Source organism: Salvia hispanica, chromosome 1, assembly GCF_029641045.1.
Source record: "Salvia hispanica isolate PSC_SH4W2 chromosome 1, Shi_PSC_v1, whole genome shotgun sequence".
Taxonomy (NCBI): domain Eukaryota; kingdom Viridiplantae; phylum Streptophyta; class Magnoliopsida; order Lamiales; family Lamiaceae; genus Salvia; species Salvia hispanica.
In genome coordinates, this window is record NC_142692.1 from 54,813,081 (window position 1) to 54,820,665 (window position 7,585).

The window sequence follows — 7,585 nt, forward strand, 5'->3', positions numbered from 1 at the left end:
AAAGCCCACAAACATCATATCTTAAATACTCTTCGTAAAAAATGTACTGTAAATAGAAAGCCCACAAACATCATATCTTAAATACTCTTCGTAAAAATCGTACTATAAATAGAAAGCCCACATAATCATATAGGATAAAAAACCCACATTATACTTTTCGTAAAAACTGAATAGTAAACAGAAAGGCCGCATAATCATATACTTCTCATAAAAACTGTAACATTAACAGAAAGCCCACCTCGTTCGCTTAATTTCCTTAACTTGAATTTCTCGCTTTGATCTTAACTTGCGGAGATAGTCCTTTGTGAAAACACAACATAACATCATACTATTTAGACTTTAAGAAAACTTATACTTATAGGAATGGATGCCCTAATTAATTAATACTGATTTAATTACTAGCACTTCTCTAATAAACTTAATTATTTCTGTGACTTGAGAACGTCGTCTCCCTCTTTCCTTCTATTTCCTTAGCGGCTGCCCATGGCGTCGCGGGCGACACGATTGGCTTTCCGCGTCCCCAGTTTCATCATTTTCCATCTTCAGAATTTTAACACTTATTTTGGGAATTAATTAATTAAGCTTCGAGCCCAATTCCTTAAATTAATTCCACTCCACGAACTAAAATCTCAGCCCAACTTCCCAATTAAAATTGATCCATACTTCATTCTCCTTTAAAACATTTCAGCCCACTTCATCACTAATTCCATTGAGCCCATCTAACTAATTAAGTCGGCCACCACTTCAATTAATTACTAAAGCCCAACTAAAAAAATAATTTGGCCCAATAAAAAAAAAGGAAGTATTAACTTATATTACTCCCTTCTCCATCGTGAATTTCCCCCAAATCCCTTTCCAACTGAAATCCCTAATTAGAAATTGAGGAGCTGTGCATCTCCCCCTCTCTCCCACACCTCCTCCGGCGAAATCGCCGTCGACGGTTCGTCCTCCACTGGTTATTTCTGCCGGTGTCTGTCTCTCTCCGACAGAAACGATACCTCTTTCCATCTCTCGCATTCTCCGGCAATTTCACCGATAGGGGAGGGGGCGTCGCCCCTCTTCCACGGCGTCACTCCAGCCGTCACCAGCGGTTGCTTGTACTCCCTCCGGCGACGCGTTTCGACACTCGGCGTCAATCTCTTCCATGTCTGCCCCCTCCGTCACTTCGCGCGGACGCCGTCGGCTGTGCAGCGGTACATGCGGCGGTCACGCCCGCCCAGCTTTCCTTGCTGGCGTTTGGCGCTGTTCGCCGCCGTCCAGAACTGAGCAGCCGCCGCCACCGTCCTTCGCGAGCCGCCGTTGCTGCTGCGCTGGACAGCCACCACTTCGCCGACCGATGTACGGTGGGACAGCCGCTGCTGGAGCTGTTCAGCCGGGGCAACCTGCTGCCCGTGGAGTCCCCGCGGCTGCCCTTCTGGCCTCGCCGTCTACGGTGGTCTCCGAGGGAGCCCCTCGGCCTTAAAGCTACGTACTTTTACTTCCTTTCATTACTAAGTATTTTGTTGAGACTTGGCCAGTAGCTATGTTGGAGACTTTTTTGATTATTGTGTTTTAAGGTTGATTTTGGAGAGAAATTTAGCTCACTGGAATGAGTCTTTACATATATATGCTACTGTAAATTTTGCATTTTGAACATGGAAAACTCTAGTGCTGGTCTACTTTTCTGGGCTTCTATCGGCTGAAGTTTTGTTGTAAAAACTTATAGTTACTGTGTTGTGGTTTAAAGTCTATCATGATGTGCCTAATATTTGATGTTCTAGAATGGATGTAATAAAATGGATGTGGTGATTACCTGACTTTCTTTGAGTGGCTGGCGGATTTGGTTCAAGTTGGTGGTGCAAGAGAGCTCCTTTACTCCTTTCCTAACTATTACTAATCAGGAAGAGATTCCCGACCCAGCTGAGTCGTTGGTACGACAACCGGGACCTGGCTTCAAACAAGTTTCCTCAACCCATTTCTACTGATTAGTATAATGGAGGTAAGGGTCGAATACCACGAGGATGGACACGTTTTGACAACTGCGGTGACTTTCCTGGGTGTTTTGGTTAGCTACCACGCTTGGGTTGAGATTTTACCTAGACAAGAAATAAAGGTGGCACTCTACTGACTAGTAGGCGTGAAAATAACAGGCATGTGGTGGTGTTCGTGAAAGTAGGGGACAAGGCGTCTCAGAGACATATGGAAAGTAGACAGTTACTAAAAGAGGCAAATTAGACAACAAGGTGTATCTGGTAGCTGGGGGCTCTCTGACAGGTCTGGATAGTACAACTGAAAAGCAGGGAACAAAAGCAAAAGTAACTTAAAAGTAAAAGAGGTCCAACTAAAGTTGATTTTGACGTTTTCTTCTTCACCAAGTATTGACAAAAATCATATGAACACAAACACCATGACTAACTTCAGATTCATAAATTCAAACTCAAGATCCATCGATTAAAATGCTCAAACTTAAATTAAACGGTGAAACTGCAACTTTACTTCTACTGACTGACATGCAAGGTGGTAATCACGGTGTAGAAAAGAAACTCATGCACAGAAATTTGACTAAACGTAACTGCAAATTCAAATCAACAACTCCAGATAAGAAAGCACTCAGAAATTAAAAGCAATAACTAGATCTAACTTTACTAGGCAGAATGAAGCAAACTCGAACCAAAGCGACATGCGAAATAGAAACTTCATAACGTAAATGTTGGAAAATAACAAAGTACTTCAAAAGAGCAACAGCGATGAGTGTTTGCAACAAAACCAACGATGAAAACAAGTAAGGATTAAACTCGAAAGCAAAGTAACGATTGTTTGGCCACTTCGGGCGATGATACTACTACACTACTACGATAACTGGCTGGAACGGCGGACTGATGACTTCTCCGGCAGACTCTTAGACATCAAGTGACCATGGCTGTGGCGAGGAACGAGAGATTGGACAATGCTGAAGGACTGATCTTCTAGAGAGAATTCTACTAAGTGTGTTTTGAACCGAGAACTTCGAACCGAACTCTAAGGAACCAACTCTAACTAAAGGGGCGAACTCTTTCTCTCTCTCTAAGTGGCTTCTTTTATAGGGAGGCTTGCCCTTGCTTTTAGGGTAGACTTCCTCCGCGTTTTGACCTTTTTGCCCTTGTCAATGATCATCCCAGCTATCCTCCTTCTCCATCTCGAGCCTTTTTTTCTGGCATGCATCTCGGTCAGTATTGCACCCTTCTAGCGGCCTTTTCACTTGCGTCACCTGAATCGTCTCCTACTGACTTGGATCCTTTAATCCTGCACACTTGAGCAACTATTTTGCAGATAATACATGCATTTCACTACATACTGACCAGTAACCAAGGCTTAGAATACGACTTATCAAACTGCTCACACTTACCACATGCTTGTCCTCAAGCGTGAATACAAACAAAAAGAAATAAGTCGAATTCGCCCCCTGACCGACTCTACCTAACTAGACTCAAGAATCTGACGCAAAAGAAAAGAAAACAAAATAACGACACAAACACATAACACATATAGTTAACTTAAACACATAGAACAGGCTATATTTTCAACCACCCTTCCCCTCGAGATCAGGTGCAATCCGGCCTTAGGCAGCCTTGAACTTCCGCCGCCCCCCTTTTCTTCTCCAGTCAGTATATCTGCTTGTCAGGATCACCCAATCCTAGGCCAAACACTGGGTTCACTCAGTCACTCATTCCTCACAGGGGATGTTAGGACTGTTTTCTCTCAATGCTAAACCACAGATGTTTCGGACTCAGATCTCACATGCAGCTCCTGAAGGTCTTTAAGGTTTGCATTCGGGCTTCTGGCTAGGGCTTCTTCTTCGGCTGGACAATTTCTGACATTGGCTTCCAACTGGTCAGTAGCTTCTTTGTGGCTTCGCCACCCTTATTCCTTCTTCCTCCTTTCTCTTTTTGTGGTCAAGTATCTGCGACCATTTTCTTCAATTTTCTTTTCTGTGGCTTTGACACCCTTATTCCTTCTTCTATTTTTGTTTGGATCTGGAAATTTCAGATCGATTTTCTCCTTCTTTCTTTGCTTTTCTTTTCTTCAGCTGGTTCCTTTTGTATGTCCTCCTGGGCAGTTGCTTCCTTGCCTCATGCCTTGCACGCACACAGTTCCAGTGGTTGATGGGTTATTTCGGTGTATAAGTCAGGCTAGAAAATGGGGTTCTAAGGGTAGTTTTTTTTTTTTTTTTTTTTGTTTTTTGGGGGGGGGAGGGTTTCCTACTGCCTTCAGGGTTTGCTACACGCGGTCACCTTGCCCTAGACATCATGTGGTAGCCTCTCTTATTTTTTGAGTATTTAGTGGAAAGTAGTTCCACTTTGGGGTTTCTAACTCACCTTTTAAGAGGGCTTTCGTGTCTGACCTAAGGGATGAGTTTTTCCTTCATACTTGCATCATCTATACTGACTAGGGGTTACTGGAGGGGGTGGTTTCTGTTTTCCGGCATGCCTTATCTCCCTCAATTCCCCTCACCGTCAGTTCGAGGCAGTTGAGTTTTAAGCCCATTCATAAAAAAAACATGACACATAATTCCTAGACCTAAACAAACCCTAAAAAAAACTAACATGCACTGACTCAAATAACACATATATACATGTCATACTGGCCATTTGCTCCCTCCTCTCACTTCACAAGTGTCTGCCCCAGATACGGGCTATTGATACGCCCGGATTTTGCACTGTTTTAAGGCCATTATTTGGTCCGTTTTTGTTATCAAAATCACTCTACATGTCCATTATTTGCATATTCTATACATTTTGGTATTTTGACGTGTTTTGTGAGAAATGTGCATATTTGAGCCGAAAAGGGGAGTAAAAACGCATAGTCTGGAAATCTGGAGTCAGACGGCAACCAGCGACCGCCGCGAGTTGTACGGCGACCGCCGGCGCCCGGCGGGCAGAGCTATGCAGCGGCCCGCCTCGGAAATTTACGCTAGGAGAAGAGTCTCGCCCGGCGACCGCCGGAGGATATGTGGCGGTCCGCCACCGAAGGGTCAGAGTCTCTGGACTCCAACGCGGCGACCGCCGGCCAAGGTGCGGCGGCCCGCCGGAGAAAGGCGGTGAATCCGACCAGCCCTAGATTTGCTCCAAGATTTACCAAATTTTGTAGATCTTTTCCTTCTATGATGAGGAATAATCTTCCCCTATAAATAGGACCTCAAGCTTCATCAAAAGGGAGTTTTTTTTCACACAACAAGAACACATTCATAGAGATCAAAAGCTAGAGTACTTCAATTGTGCAAGGAGTTGAAGAAGGATTTCAAGAACATCAAGAACGACAAGGATTCAACATACGGGTTTTATTAGCTTTAGTTTTATGTTCAGATTGCTTTCCCTTCAATCTATGTTTTTAGTTTATTCAGTCATGTGTAACTAAACTCATAGGATTCTAGGGATGTGTTAGTAGCAACTTTGGTTATACAATTCCGTTTTCTATTTAATATCCGTTTTGTTTTTACTTTGTTTCTTCCCTAAGTTAATCATGATGCTTCATAATTGAGTGACACAATTATGTATGATTCAATACAACTTGCTTCATAACTGTGACAGAGTTCTAGCGAGTTAGATCCACTTAGTAGACACTACAGTTAGCTTCCTTTAAAACGGCACTGTTAATTGAGAGTGAGGACTTTTCAAGGGTCTTAGGAGCTTTTTGGAGTTACGTGTTAGGATTGACAACCCTAATGTTAGTAATCAACGTTTGTATCGCATGAGCATAAGCTAGGTGACTCGTCCTTTCAAAGTATTAACTGTGCTAGGGTATTGTAGTTTGGAATTTGTATAACCATAAAAGCGAAAGCACATCCCTGGAATTCCCCTTATCTCTATACTTTTCTCTCCGTGATTTGCTTGCATTTAGTTGTTTACTGTTTTTAATATTTACTGTTTTCAAAAAGTTACAAAAAATTCTTGTTTCTCCAGATAGTAATTGAGTTCTAGTAGAAGATAGACACTTTGTGTACATCTTCCTCGTGTTCGATACCCGGTACTAACCTTTTGCTATACTATACCTACTCTGTATACTTGCAGGTATTTATAGTGCAAATAAAAAGTGCATCAAGTTTTTGGTGCCGTTGCCGGGGAAGACAATTCACTTTGGAGTGATATCTTCAAACGGATAAAAAGTTTTTTTTTTTAGTTTAATTTGTTTTTGTTTTCAAGTCTTGCAGGTTTTGTATGCGAACGCATTCTGGGAAGTACATCTTAGAGCCGCTTGATTTAGAACTTGAAAGAACTCGTAGAATAATAAGAAGTGAAAAAGGATCAGGAACAATGGGTGACCGAACAGATATTGAGAAGCTGCAGGAGATGGTGAAGTTGCTGATGGATGAGAGAGATGCGGAGAGAGCAGCCCGAGAAGCCATGGAAAAGAAGAACAGAGAAACATTACCTGTGATGAACATGTTCAATCATGGGAATATGATCACTTTTCCTAACGGCCCTCGTATTGATGCTAACAATTTTGAGTTACGCATGCCCCTTATCCAAAGGGTCGAGCAAACTCCTTTTGCAGGTAGGGCGACTGAAGATGCTAACCGCCATCTCTCCAAATTCGTGGAAATCGCAAACACTCTGAAATTAAATGGTGTCGACGACGATGCCATACGGGTAAGACTTTTTCCATTCTCATTGATTGATTCTACTAAAGAGTGGTTTGAGTGTATGCCACCAGAAAAGGTCTCCACATGGAAGGACATCGTAGCTACCTTCCTCGACAAATACTACCCGCCAGGCACTATTTTGAAGCTCAAAAGTGAGATCTTTCAGTTCACACAAGGCCATGACGAGCCCCTCTATGAGGCATTTGCTCGTTTCAAAGCTCTTCTTCGAAAGTGCCCAAACCATGGTTTTTCCATAGACCATCAGGTAGGAATCCTCTATAATGGATTTAACGAGAAAATATGTGCTATGCTTGATTCAGGGGCAAATGGAGGATTTCTAAGAAAGACAGGAGAGGATGCCATGGCGGTGATCGAGGAGTTCGCCACCAACAGTCGGGGGTGGTCTAAGGAAAGGCATGCCACGAGAAGAGTAGCAGCCATAGAAGAGGCCGAAGAAAGTTCTTTTGCTAAGGAGTTAGCAGAACTTAGAGTCAGGATTGATCAAATGGACATCTCGAGGAAGGAAGATCCAATTCCGGCAACTTCCATAGTGGCGGTTAATGCACCCGAAACTGCCTTCTTGGTGGAGGGTTGAGTAGGTCCCTCATCCCATCTATATCATGTCAACCAAGGTTTTACAAAATAACCATTCCCAAAAGTGGATGGTTCATACAAGAGACGTACATTAAAACGAAAAGGAAATCAAAATCTAAAGCTCGGCATGCCGAGTTGATCAAGCCTAACAAGAGCTTTCGCCCGACTTGGAACAGCACCTCCTTCAAATCTCTCCAACTCCTGGCTATCTCTTCCCATTTTTGCAAGGAAATCCGCTACTTTGTTACCTTCCCTCCTAATACATGAAACTCTCCATTGAAGCTCTTTTAGCTCCCTGCCGATTTTTGCCATAGTGTGTCTTGAATCAGCAGGGCCCAACTGCCTCTTTTCTAGTAAAGACCGCACCATCTCAGCATCCGTCTCCAGCCATAG

At 43.1% G+C, this 7,585-nt stretch overlaps 1 non-coding gene across 1 annotated transcript; it reads right to left on the reverse strand.

Moving 5' to 3' along the window:
• Positions 1-6,740: 6,740 nt before the first annotated feature.
• Positions 6,741-6,847, reverse strand: LOC148934168 (small nucleolar RNA R71). The gene has a single exon (XR_016134797.1). It is a non-coding gene; the product is annotated as a small nucleolar RNA R71 (small nucleolar RNA).
• Between the last annotated feature and the right edge of the window lie 738 nt (positions 6,848-7,585).